The sequence below is a fragment of the Peromyscus californicus genome, unplaced genomic scaffold (assembly GCF_007827085.1).
Source record: "Peromyscus californicus insignis strain IS unplaced genomic scaffold, ASM782708v3 Scaffold_15__1_contigs__length_86483966, whole genome shotgun sequence".
Taxonomy (NCBI): domain Eukaryota; kingdom Metazoa; phylum Chordata; class Mammalia; order Rodentia; family Cricetidae; genus Peromyscus; species Peromyscus californicus.
Window position 1 is genome coordinate 25,258,693 of NW_026294447.1, and position 14,193 is coordinate 25,272,885.

A 14,193-nucleotide genomic window follows, 5' to 3' on the forward strand; every position below is an offset into this window, starting at 1 on the left:
GAGGTCCTGTGACTTCCATGTATATGCTATGGCATGCATATGCCTGCACTCATACATGTATGCACATACACACACCCCACAGAGATTAAGCTACTTCCAGCACTTCTGTAGTCAGAAGCAAAATTTTCCTAATTCCCGTGTTAGCATTTGGGGATAGGGTAGGTTAAAGTCTTTATTTGGGAATATTTATTCCCTTTTGATAATTTTTTTTTGGGATTTTCCTGTCATTTAGAGCTATATATACAAAATTTCTCCAAGCTTTTTAGAAAGAAATTTAAAAAGAAAACTCAATATATGTCCATATACGGATCAAATATTGTTGTTAAATGAAGGTCTGGAGAGCCAGCTCAGTCGTTAAGAGCACTTGCTTCTCTTGAGGAGGACCTGGGTTCAGTTCCAGCACCCACATGGCATCTCACAGCCATCTGTAACTCTAGTTGCAGGGGACCTGATGGCCTCTGTGAGCACCAGGCAGGCATGTGGCATGCATGCACACATTCAGGCAAAACACACACACGTCTGAAAGAAAGTTATTAGATGAATCAGTAAATAGCGTTATCAAATCATTTCTTTTTAAGAGATCTGGTTTTACATAGCACAGACTAGTTTCAAACTCACCACCTCTCAAGTGCTGTGATCCCAGGCATGTGCAGTGACAGCCAGTTCACCTAACATTGAGGATCAAACTAGGCCTTGTCCATGCCTCGTGGCCACTTCTACCAACAGAGCTGCATCTCCAACCGTAAAGCATTATTCTTGAAATGAGGTGAATTATTGAGTTAAGGTAAGGCAAAGGAGCCCACCACGTGTCATTCCGTGGTGTGGGTCACCCATTTATATTACTGACTAGTGAACTCTGCTCCCTAATATAATGTGTGCTTCTTTTTCTTTCTTTATTGTAAAGTCTTAGGACTTTGATAATAACGTATAATCTTCTAGAAGTATTGTTGATATTGACTGCACTTAGCCAGAGATGAGCATTTTATGATCTGTCTTCATCGGAAAATTTTTGCTTTGTATAAAACTTTCAACTATGTAGGGTTTAAATTTCTCCTCTTCCCAGGCCTCGCTTTTCTCTTTAATGGCACATTTTAAAAAATTGTTCTTTGAATTATCTTCTGAGGAAAATGTGGGAAGATGTGTGCGGTGTGTAAAAATGCTGAGGATCAAAAGTACGGTGAGAGGGGACCCTTGAAGGCAGACAGAAGAGAGCTGTGTGATTCCGGCCGCCGTTGCACAAACGACTCCGGGCACAGAGGCTTGGGGAAGAGCAGGCTCTTACCCTACAGTCTGTGCAGCGCTGTTCTGACGTGGTTCCCGTGGGCTTCCGTACAGGGCCACCTGCTCTCCTTCTGTCCTGGGACAGTAAGAATGGCCTGCTCCCTACACTTTCCAGTCCGTAGAGCACCACAGCGGAGTACGGCAGCGGAGTACAGCAGCGGAGCACAGCAGCGGAGCACGGCACTGGAGCACAGCAGTGGCGCATAGCAGAGTATGGCAGAGCACGGCAGAGCATGGCAGTGGAGGCCAGCAGCAGAGCACAGCAGCGGAGCACGGCAGAGCATGGCAGTGGAGCACAGCAGCAGAGCACAGCAGCGGAGCACAGCAGAGCATGGCAGTGGAGCACAGCAGCGGAGCACAGCAGCGGAGCACGGCAGAGCATGGCAGTGGAGCACAGCAGCGGAGCACAGCAGCGGAGCACAGCAGTGGAGCACGGCAGCGGAGCACAACAGTGGAGCATAGCAGTGGAGCACAGCAGTGGAGCATAGCAGCGGAGCACAACAGCGGAGCACAGCAGTGGAGCACGGCGGAGCACAGCAGTGGAGCATGGTGGAGCACCGCAATGGAGCACGGCAAAGCACAGCAGTGGAGCATAGCAGAGTACAGCAGCGGAGTGCAGCAGTGGAGCACAGCAGTGGAGCAGAGCACGGCAGAGCATGGCAGTGGAGCACAGCAGCAAAGCATGGCAGAACACAGCAGTGGAGCACGGCGGAGCACAGCAGTGGAGCACTTCTGCTCCTGCTTCCCTTGTCACATCTACTTTAAAATTGTGGTTATACTGCAGCCCCCGGATGATCTGGGATCACTCCCTATTTCTAGGTCATCTGACTTCAACCTTCATTACTCTGCCATACAATCTAACATATCCATTAACTCCAGGAATTAGGATTTTGGGAGGTTCTATCTACTATTGCTATAGTCTGTTTTCTAGTCTCTAGGCAGGCTTAACTGTCCTGCAGGTAAAATACATTTGTCCCATGCCAAGGTTTTCAAAGATCTCATTTCATTAGAGCATCAGTGCAAAGTAAAAAAAAAAAAAAAAAAAAAAAAAAAAAGCTCAGCAAGGCAATTTCCTGGGTTCAATTCCCAGTAACACACACCACCAACAAAAACCTCCAGTTTGATCTCGTTAGCACAGACGTCCTGGATAGCATCAGGTGTAGTTATCCTTCTATTTATTTAAATGATTTGTTTTGATTTACATGTATGTGTGCGTGTCTGTGTATGTCACACGTGTGTGGGTGCCCACCAGAAGAGGGGATCAGATTCCTTGGAACTAGAGTTATGGGTGGTTGTGAACTGCCTGGTGTGGGTGCTAGGAATGGAACTCAGGTCTTCTGGAAGAGCAGCACGAGCTCTTAACTGCTGAGCCATTTCAAGGTGTAGACCAGGCTGGCCACAAACTTGTGAATGTCCTGCCTCCTCCTTTTCAGCACCTCCTACCACAACTGTCTACATGATTGTTCTGCCTACTACACTCGTGTGCAAGTAGGTCCTCCCCACCTCCCTACTATCTAGCTTCGTGTTCTCCCAGTCTGCCTCTGTCTCTCTCAAAAAACTATAAAACAAAGAGAAAACAAAGGCCAAAACAGACAAAACAGCACCAAGACAAAAAACAACAACAAATAAAACCACACACACAAAACATGGAGTCTGTCTTGTGGTCAACTATTCCTGAACATGGAGCCTGTCCTGGAGTGTGGTTGATATACCTAGTGACACTCTGCTGGAGAAAACAATGTTCCATTTCCAGGCAAGTAGCAATTGCAAACAACTTCTTGGTTGGCCTGAGACTTTGGGTCCACTTCCTTTTCTCTGTGGTGGAATGTTTCCTGGTTTGATCCTGTGAAGGTCTTATGCGTACTGTCACAGTCTCTGTGTCATAGTCCTGTTGTGTGTGGGTGACAGGTTTTTTTTTTTTTTTTTTTGAGTCGTCCACCTTCTCTGACTCTTACAACCTTCTGCCTCCTCTTCCACATAGATCCCTGAGCCTTGAGGGGAGGGGCTTGATACAGATATCTCATTTAGGACTGAGCACGCCAAAGTCTTTCACTCTCTGCACATTGTCCAGCTGTGTGTCCCTGCGTTGACTACCATCTATTACAAGAAGCAGCTTCTCTGATGAGGATTGGACAATATACTGGTCTATGGGTAGAGCAATACATCATTAGGAGTCATTTCATTTGCTATGTTCCTTTAGCAGACTAATAGCAGTAGGTTTCCCCCTGGGGCTACATGCTCTACATGCTACATGTACTACATGCTCATTCACGTTCATTGCTGCTCTACTCATAATAGCCAGAAACTGGAAACAGCCTAGATGTCCATCAAGCACTGAATGGATAATGAACATGTGGTACATTTACACAATCACATATATTTTCATACAGTTGTTTACCATCCAAACCAAAAAATCCATGACTGTTAGAACTAGAAACACAATTAGCTTTATATCCTCACTCATATCTCCTATTCACTGCCCACATGCATTCTTTCCTTATCTCCTAATATTCAGCCTTTCTTGTTCTCATTTCTAAAAGTTGTACTATACTCCTGTACACATTTGTGCACACACACACACACGCACACACACACACGCACACACATGCACACACACGCACGTGTGCACTAAATTTTCATTGTCCATTCATCTGTTTATGAACAACTAGGTGGATTCCATTCTTTTTGCCATAGTGAATAAATTATCAGCAACATGAGGGTGCAAATATCTCTGTGGTAGGATGTGGAGTCATCTTGGTAAATACCCAGGAGTCATATCTTATTTTCTAATTTATTTAAAAAAAGTTTTTTTTTTCATTTTACGTACCAATCTCAGTTCCCGTTCCCTCTCCTTCTTTCACTCCCCCTCCCTCCCCCATCCCATCCTCCATCCTCTCCTCAGAGAGGGTCAGGCCTCCCTTGGGGAGTCAACAAAGTCTGGCATACTAAGTTGAGGCAGGACCAAGCCCCTCCGTACTGTGTCAAGGCTGAACAAGGTATCCCATCCTGGGGAATGTGTTCCAAAAAGCCATTTCATGCACCCGGGGATAAGTCCTGGTCCACTGCCAGGGCTCCCCAGACAGATCTAGTCACATAACTGTCACTCACATTTAGAGGGCCTAGTTCAGGCCCGTGCATGTTCCCCAGCTGACAGGCCAGAGTCCATGAGCTCCCACCAGCTCGGGTCAGCTGTCTCTGTGGTTTTCCCCATCATGATCTTGACCTCACTTGCTCTTGTGATCCCTCCTCCCTCTCTTCAACTGAAGTCTAGGAGCTCAGCCCAGTGCTTGGTTGTGGATCACTGCATCTGCTTCCATCAGTTACTGGATGTAGGTTCTATGATGACAATTGGGGTTGTCACTGATCTGATTATAGGGGAAGGTAAGGTCAGGCACTCTCTCCACTATTGCTAGGAGTCTTAGCTGCTGTCATCCTTGTGCATTCCTGGGGATTTCCCTAGCACCAGGTTTCTCCCTAGCCCCCTAATGATTCCCTCTACCAAGATATCTCTTTCATTGCTCTCCCTCTCTGTCCCTTTTATTCAGTCATAAGGAAGCACACAATTATGTTATTTGTGGGAAAATGCATAGAACTAAAGATCTATCTTAAACAAATTTGGTCCAAGCATTGTTGTCAGAAAGATAACTATTTTCTTTCATATACAGAATCTAGATTTCAAAAGAAGATACAAAAGCAGATGAGGAATGTCTTAGTTTGGTTTCTGTTTCTGTGATAAAACATCAACACCATGACCAAAACAACTAGGGGAGGAAAGGGTATGTTTGGCTTATAGACAGTAGTCCATCAGAAGAAAAAGCAAAGGCAAGAACTCAAGGCAGGAACTGAAGCAGGGACCATGGAGAACACTGCCTACTAGCTTGCCCATCCTGACTTGCTCCATTTGTTTCCTTCCCCAGGTCCACCTGTCTAGGCACCACCCACCTTGGGATGGGATCTTCCACACCAATCATCAGTCAAAAAAAAAAAAAAAAAAGCCCCACAGACTTGCCCCACAGTTATCCAGTCCGATGGGGGCATTTTCTCAGTTGAAGTTTCCTCTTCCCCAATGACTCCAGCTTGTGTCCAGTTGATGAAAAACAACCAGCACGGGGCCTATTTGAGAAATAGACCTGGCCTTGAACTCACAGAGATCCACCTGCCTCTGCCTCCCGAGTGCTGGGATTAAAGGCATGCTCCATCACTGCCTGGCTGAATCCTACATCTTGATCCGCAGGCAACAGGAAGTCAACTGAGACACTGGGCATAGCTTGAGCATATATGAGACCTCAAAGCCCACCCCCACAGTGACACACTTCCTCCAACAAGGCCATACCTACTCTAACAAAGCCATACCTCCTAATAGTGCCATTCCCTATGAGTTTATGGAGGTCAATTACATTCAAACTGCCACAGCCTCATTTAAAAAATATTTTTATTTTATGTGTGTAAGTGTTTTACCTACATGTATGTCTATGTACCACATACAGGCAGTGCCCATGGAGGCCATAAGAGGGTGCCAGATCCCCTGGAACTGGAGATACAGATAGCTGTGAGATACTATGTGGGTGCTGGGAATTGAACTTGGGTCCTCTGCAAGAGCTGCAGTGCTCATAACCTCTGAACCACCCTTCCAGCCCCAATGACTTCTTCTACATGTGCTTTTATGGTATCTATATATATTTGTATACATATAAGTGTATATGTACAATCCACTGTGTCCAATTAATGTTGCCTAAGATTGGGGTATTGTCCCTGGGGGAAGGGAGGAGACTGTTTTTTTCCGCTCTCAGCACTTTTCCTCCATCAATGTTGGCATGTCAATTGGTGTTGTCTTTGCAGGTCTTATACTGGCAACAATACTCTTGAGAGTTCATGGAAACAACATCCCTGTTCTTTCCAGAAGAAACTATCATGCAGCAGTCACTTGTTCATCAGGCTTCTGAAATATTCCCCACTTTCCACACTGCTCTCTGAGCCTTAGGTTAGGGGACTTGTAGAGTTCCCTTTTGTGGCTGGGCATCTCATGATCTCTGCATTTTGATCAGCTGTGTGTCTCTCTAATGGTCTCTATCTGCTGCAAAAATAAGCTTCTTTGAGGAGATGTGAGAGCTGCACTTAACTAGTACATACAAGAATACGTATTTAGAAGGCAGAAGCTGTATCACTTTGGCAATATGGCAGTAGTAGGTTCTCTTCTAGGGCCTATGACCTCTCCAGCCATGATGGGTTCTTGGCTTGGTTTACCACACACAAGTTCTCTCCAATTGAGTGGGCTTTAGGTCCAATTAGATATAGCTATTTATTGCCCCCAAGATAGAAATGTCACTATTGTATCATTGGTGATACCTTGCCAGTCTGTCTTTGTTGTGGTTCTCAGGCTGTATAGGGGATAGGACTGCAGATAACTTTTCTCTGTTGGCAGCTTTCACAGCACTATGGGAGCTAACACTTTGAGAGCTAGCTCTCAATAAAGAGTCTCCAGATCAGCTTGATTTTTCCAAGGTCTATGACAGTACTGTGTGGCAGACAATTAATTGTGGAGAAAGGGCATGAGCATTTGATTAGAGAAGAAAAACCTCTTAAACTAAGGATTCTGGAGTAATTTTCTATCTATCTATCTATCTATCTATCTATCTATCTATCATCTAAACTTAAGATACTTTGATCACTATCTGTTCCATATATGAACGTTAATTAAAGATGGATCATGCATTTAATACAAATCTAAAGTTAGTAAAATTTCAACAAATGTGAAACAGCAAAACTAAAACTTTTAAAATTGGAATTCCTCAAAATGAAAAACTTTTACTCTTCAAAATACAATATAAGAGAATGAAAGTATAAACCATATACTGGAAGAAAATATTTCCAGAGCATACATTTGATGAAGAATGAATAGTTCAACTTAAAAATAGGCCAAAGATTTTATAGAGACATAGCCACAAACACATGAAGGTAGCATATAAACACCTGAAAAGATGCTCAATATTGTTAATAACTGAAGACCTGCAAATTAAAACTACAATAAGATACTACTACACATCTTTAGAATGCCTAAAATTTAAAAGATACTGTCAAGAGTTGGCTAAGATTTGAAGGCACTAAAATTCTCACATGTATCACGGGAATGTAAACTGGTATATCCATTTTGGAAAATAGCTTTGTAGTTTGTGTAAATGTTGAATATAATTTTACATATTGCCTATAAGTTCTTACTGGAGGCCAGGGATGCCAAAGAGTCTTCTGATTCCTGGTTGCTCATTATCTCTTACCTTTTTCTGGACGTTATAGGTGAGGACCGAATCCTAGAGAAGGCACCTGGACACCCCAGAGTTGGGCCAGTGGACTAACCAGTTCATTCCCTTTCCCAAGCCTCGCCCCAGCTTCTGCCATAAGTCCTTTAAAAGACTCCGAGAACAGCACTTTGATGGTACCCAAGCCCTGGGGACCCCTCTTGCTACAAATCTAAAGGAGCTCTTCCCCTCTTAAGCTCTCACCTATGAATGAAAAAATCTTTAATACTCATCTTCTATGTCTGTGAATTTCCTTCTTTGAATTCCCAAGACACCCGGAAGCCACAGACTCAGAAGAAATTTTGTGTGATCTGAGCACACGGCACCCTAACTCCTGAGTTAAAGCCCACCCGAGTGTTGAAAAACTTCATCCCTCTCAAAGACACCCTCAAATTGTCTTGTATCATGATGAGAGATTGTAGTGGTGATTCCATGTCTGTGTATATATGTCCAAACTATCAAACTATGCACTTAGATAGTGTCTTAGTCACTGTTCACATGCTGTGAAGAGACACCATGACCAGGGCAACTCTTATAAAAGAAAGCATTTAGTTGAGGGCTGGCATCCAGTTTCAGAGGGTCAGTCCATTATCATCACAGCAGGAAGCATGGTGGTACACAGGCAGACATGGTGCTGGAGAAGTAGCTGAGAGCTATCCTGATTAGCGGGAAGCAGGCAGAGAGAGTGACACTGGGCCTGGCATGGGCTTTTGAAACCTCAAAGCCCACCCCCAGTGACACACCTTCTCTGACAAGGCCACATCTCCTAATCTTCTCCAAATAGTTCATCAACTGGGGACTAAGCCTGAAAATATATGTACCTATGGGGACCATTTTCATTTAAACTACCACACCTATCAGTTCATTCTTCAACTAGGAATGGGTAGTGACTGAGATGAAGATCTTCAGACTACCTTTTAAATGTAAAATATTAATTTTGAAACCATGAAAGGTCAAGGTCACTAAGCCATGTTTCTCTCAATGGTTTCCTTCAAATGACATGAGGCAATGTTGCTATGGAATTGTCCTTGGTTATTATGCAAGGAGTGGCAGTCAAGTGTTCTAGACCAAAAGCAGATTTCAAAATCTTGTTTTTTCTTTTGGTGTTAGAGAAACAGTACTGACAAACACTTTGCATTGCTCATTTTGACGGAGTGTGAAGACACCCGGAATTGTCTCATTGTGCTTTGACTCATCTCCTTCCAGACACTCAGCAGGCAGTGTGCATGTCACAGAGTTCTGGAAAGCAGGCACGTCGAGGTGATACCCAACCTGTTTGGATGCCTGGCAACCCCATGAACCCTGGGTGTGTCCACATGGGAGAAAGAAGCTCAAGGTTTGCTCTGTGAAATCACTGTTACTGTGTTTCCTTTGTTGCAAATACCATCACCCATGACTACGGTATGGAACACTGGAGGGTCACTGGTGCTTTCGGAATTCTGGATTGCAGAGACTGTCCACGAAATTTGTCTTTAAGGAATATTGGAAATTTGGGAATTTTTTTTCCCTAAATTTCTACCCATGAGTTAAAGAAACTAATTCTGGAGATTGAGTTCCCAGTGCATCTCAGTCCTAAAGGAGAGAAATCACCTGCGTGGCAGTGTGGAAGTGTGTTCTGCATCCACTTCTCTCTGGTTGCCCTCGATTGTCAGGAGCTTCTAATTTCAACTAAACCACACGGTGGCTGACAGAGAACCTAAAATAATAGTTCTGGCCGCTTCTGTGACATTTTGATGCTTCTAAAGGTGCAACAGGGTAGTAGATACAAAAAAGCCAGTGGGCATTACCTTCTCTTCTTTCTCCTTTTATAATGTACATTTATGGCATGTCCTGAGACAAGGGGCTGACACTTCTGGTCAGAGCCAGTGTGGGAAGAACGTTGTTCAGGATGGCTATTGAGTTACTTCTGCATTTCAACCCTGACGGCAGTGCCGCTGGGCTCAGCTGACACCCCTGTGTGTGTGTGTGTGTGTGTGTGTGTGTGTGTGTGCGCGCGCGTGACTTTCATTTTTGCAACATTAGCATTCAAACCAGGTGGGTGAAGATCTTGCATGATACTTGTTAAATGTCTCTCCTTGAAAACAATGCCATTACATTTAACAAGCTAGCCTGCATGTATATATTCATTTAAATACTTATTTTGATAGTAAACTATAAAATACAACGTACATTTCATCAGTAATAATCTTCTTCATCTTATTTCCACGTCATAAAATGCTGCTTGTGTGTATCCTATTGGTTCTAATATTAAGTAATTCATATTTTTAAGAAAATTTAGTTTGGTCCTTGGGTGTAACGAGCCCAGTATTTGGCATATTTGGAGCAATTTTTATTTTAAAGTCAAAGTATTTGAAACTTGCTGTGTGTGTTGGCTCATGCCTGTAACCACAGTGTTCAGGAAGCTGAGGCAAGAGGATTCCTAAGAGTCTGTGTCCAGCCTGGGCTACATAGTGAGTAGCTAGGTTTCCTACCTCTCCCTCCCACCCCCACCCCGCCATGTGGTCATGACATAAATTTTCTTTTTGCCTTGAATGTGGGTGGGGCCTATGACTGTATTATTTAGATATGGCTAATACACCAAATCAACTGGTTTTAAGTCATTCGAAAGATTATCAGGATGGGCTTGATTTGACAGGTGAAAAGCTTTTAAAAGAGGAGCGAACGGTGCTCTCCCTGAGGTGGGAGACCCTCTGCCTTGCTGGTTTTGAAAAAATAAGCTGTCATGAATTAAGTGACCATGGTGAAGCAACCCATATTGTACAGTTCTGTGGCTTTTTCGGAGCTAAGGGTGGCCTCCAACAAGAAACTTGTGTTTTCGTCTCACAGCGGCCGGTGAATCCTCTCTCTTACCCTCTTGCTGCCCCCATCACAGGGGAAGCTCTACAAGTTGGGAAATTAGAGAGCAGATGTGGAGAAAACCCTCACGAGCCAACCTGACCAGGTTTTTGAGCAAAACACAAGGTCACAAGGGATCAGAAGTTCAGTCGTACAGAATGGGTTATCTCTAGTCCCTCAGGTGCAGTTAGTTATCTGGTGACTCAGCTCAAACGTGGGACTCGGGGCAAAGTGAACCATTTTCTTCCCAAAGACCTTTCAACACAACTCTTAAGAATCCTGGGAAGGTTATATTTGGAGGATACATAGAGCACTTATTAGTGGAGGTTACACACTGTATATATGGATCATTGGAGGGCAGGCTGTTCCCCTAACACCCTTAATCCAGTGTCTATAGAGCATAGAAGGGACTTAATAAATATCTATGAGTAATACATATTTAGCATATACTGGAAATCCCTAAATTTTTGTAGTCAGAGTGTAAGAGAAACTGATGCTTTTCATTATTTCCTTAACTGTTGAACAAGGAACAGTTTTAGAAGCCGGCATTGTACATTGTAGTAGACTTTGAATTCTGTCTGTGACATTGAGTGTGTTGTAAAACGTTTTTTCATATGTGTGTGTGTGTGTGTGTGTGTGTGTGTGTGTGTGTGTGTCCCCTCATCTGTGTGTTATAAGGAATTACTCAAATATTTTTTCTAAAAAAGGACCATGCTTGGCACACAGGAACTTATTTTTAAATATTGACATTTCTTGGCTTGATTGACGTGCAAGTTTTAATTCCCATTTATAAAACCGGGGACCTGATACTTTCTCTTCTTTTCATAGAAATGATATGCTAACAATTGTTACCAAATGCCTTAATTTTCACACCTCAATTGTAGGTTGCACAAAACACTATTGTGCATAGTTAACCATTTGAACTCAAAACAAAACCAGACATTTCTGTTGTCACCATGTGAGAAATTCACTAACGTCTTTAGTGTTCTCAGTGTAATAAATGCTACAAAGAACAGTGTGCTTAACCAAAGAGAAGAGCAGAAGGTAAAGCCTGTGCATCTTTCTTACCAATATCACAATGACATCATTTCTATCTCAAAGAACCAAACATTATCTGCACTAACTCTAGGTGTGCCGCCCGTACAGATCCTCGCGTGTTTAAAGGTAGCTGCCAAAATACTCTCTGTGGGCAATCTTTACCTCATTCTGGAAAACCAGTTCAATTCTTTTCAAATTCAAGTGAAATTGTTAACACTAAGTATCCCTTTAGAAACAGAGTGGAAGAGTGAAGAAGATTAAGAAAGGAAACGTCTCCAGACGTGACCCACTCTTCTGGTTTGAGGTTTTAAACAGACATGCAAAGAGGAGCAGAATCGGGATTTTCATTTCACCCGAGTAAAGTGGGTACCGTTTGCGTGAAATGCTGCAATTTCTCCAGAGAGTAATCCTAAAATGTATTTAGACCATTGTTAGTCAAGTTCATACTAAGTTTCTTCAAAACACAGCTTTGAATCTTTTTAAAAATGACTTCGGAGTAACTGTAACGGCAGAATGAGGAAAATACTTTGATAGCAGAGAGTATTTTGTCGGCACTGTCCTGCAAGGCTCCGTGGGCCCAGCCCATCATTCCCGTAAGACTCGGGTTGCTCTAGCGATGGTTTAGTCCTTCCTAAAAATCTGAGGCTGCAAAATCAATTCCAATACTCTGGAGCATAAATTGTAGTGAATGAATATTTACACATTAGGTTTTTCTCAAAATTTGTTTTTGAAGTTAGAAGTAGCCTTAAAAATGGTCAGGGTGGTCTTTCATCTGCTTAACTTTTTCTCTTTTTAAGGAAAAATGTGGAACACTTTATTGTGCATTTTTGTGTCATCCTTGCATAGGAGCCATGGTAATTTTCTCTATATTACGCCGATTTTAGTGCGTGTGCTGCCAAAGGATATTCATCTTCTTAAATTTTAAAAGAAATAAAAATACTTAGTTTGATCTTCTTTTCTGGTGTTCGCTTATCTCACAAAGGAGTAATAGACAGAATCACTACTGTAACAAAGTCACAAGATACGACTTTGAAGCCAGGTGTGGTGGTGAATGCCTGTAATTTCAGGACTTCCTGACACCAAGGCAATACCCTATTTTAAATAAACAAACACAAATAGAACAGAAAAGCATGTTTGAAAAAAATGTGAGTTTTAGAAATTATTTTCCTTTGTGTGGGCCTGGAGAGCAAAGCCAAGGCCTTTAGCACTGTCAGAAAGGGCTGGACCATGTAGCCTCACCTGCAGCCCTAGGTCTTGTAAGTTCTTAACTAAAATTATCTGATGAGACGTTTGGCTGTTCATATACTTGTTATTTTTATACTAACAAGATTTTGGAAGAGAAAAATTCACATGTAGAACTGGCAAGTACATCTTGATTTGAATACAAAATGCTACCGGTGCTAATATTTTCTGGTGTCATAGATGTAAATGCTGTTTTTCATTTAAATTAAATTATTTTTATTAATTGTGTGTGTGTGTGTGTGTGTGTGTGTGTGTGTGTGTGTGTGTGTGTGTGTACATGTTCAAGCTGTCCTATGTGTAGGGGACAGAGGAAAACTCATGTGAATTGTTTCTCTCTTTCCTGGGACCTGAATGAACTTTTCTTCTCAACTATCTCTCTGGCCCTAAATTCAATTATTGTTAATTGATAATTACTAAACTCCCCAAATCTAACTATTTTTCGTATTGATGTGGTGTATATAACATTTATTACACTCATATGAGCAACAAAATAGGAATATGAACAATTTCTTTTAGGGTATGGTATTTACTTCATACATCTGCAGTCCCAGCATTTGGAAGGCTGAGGCAGGAAAATTCAAGGCTAGCCTTGGCTATGTAGTGAGCTATGTGATACCCTTCTTTAAAAACAAAACAAAATAATGACAATAACGAATAAATCAAATAAAATAAAAATAGTAAGTGCTGCATAAGCAACTTAGAAAGAGCCCTTTTCGAATCAAACAAGACTTGCTTCGGCTTTCTAATTCAGAATGACAATCGGAGCTGGACACAGGGAAAAGGCAGCATTATTATCACCAGCCTTTGCTTGCTGCGCTGTGGAGGAGGTACACAAGCGTGGAGGCCAGATGACCTCAGTGTCTCCTGCTGTGGGATGTCTTTCTGGACTCTGTGAATATGTGTTACTCCCATTGGCTAATAAGTAAAGCTGCATTGGCCTATGGCAGGTCAGGATGGAGCCAGACAGGAAAATCCAAGAGAGAGAGACAGGAAGAAGAAAGGCAAAGGCAGAAAGAGGGACTCCAGCCTGCTGTCCAAGGAACGACATGCTAGAAGACTGGTAAGCCACAGAACACACGGCAAAACATAGATTAATAGAAATGGGTCAAGTTATAAGAGCTAGCTAGCAAGAAGCCTGCCATAGACCGTGCAATTGGTAATTAATATTAAACCTCTGAATGATTATTTTATAAGCAGCTGAGGGACCATGCAGCAGGGCAGGACTGGAGAAACCTTCGGCGACAGTCTGCCCCCTCCTCCCCCTCCAGCATAGTCTAGTATCTTAGTGTCTCTGTCCTGACTTTTTCATTTATAAACTAGAATTACTCTGCTGGGTCCCAGGTAAGCACTTAGTGTCAGCACTCTCATTTTTACCGAGTACTTCCATGCAGGATTTCATTTGAGAGAAGCCCCTGGGTGAAACCACACAATTTTTTTTTTTTTATGATAGAACCGTGTACACGTATTTAACACACATGATCGTTACTTAATTTTATTCCTCTTG

At 42.7% G+C, this 14,193-nt stretch overlaps 1 non-coding gene across 1 annotated transcript; it reads right to left on the reverse strand.

The window, feature by feature from the left end:
* Positions 1 to 12,245: 12,245 nt before the first annotated feature.
* Positions 12,246 to 12,351, reverse strand: LOC128111302 (U6 spliceosomal RNA). Its single transcript, XR_008218567.1, has one exon. It is a non-coding gene; the product is annotated as a U6 spliceosomal RNA (small nuclear RNA).
* Between the last annotated feature and the right edge of the window lie 1,842 nt (positions 12,352 to 14,193).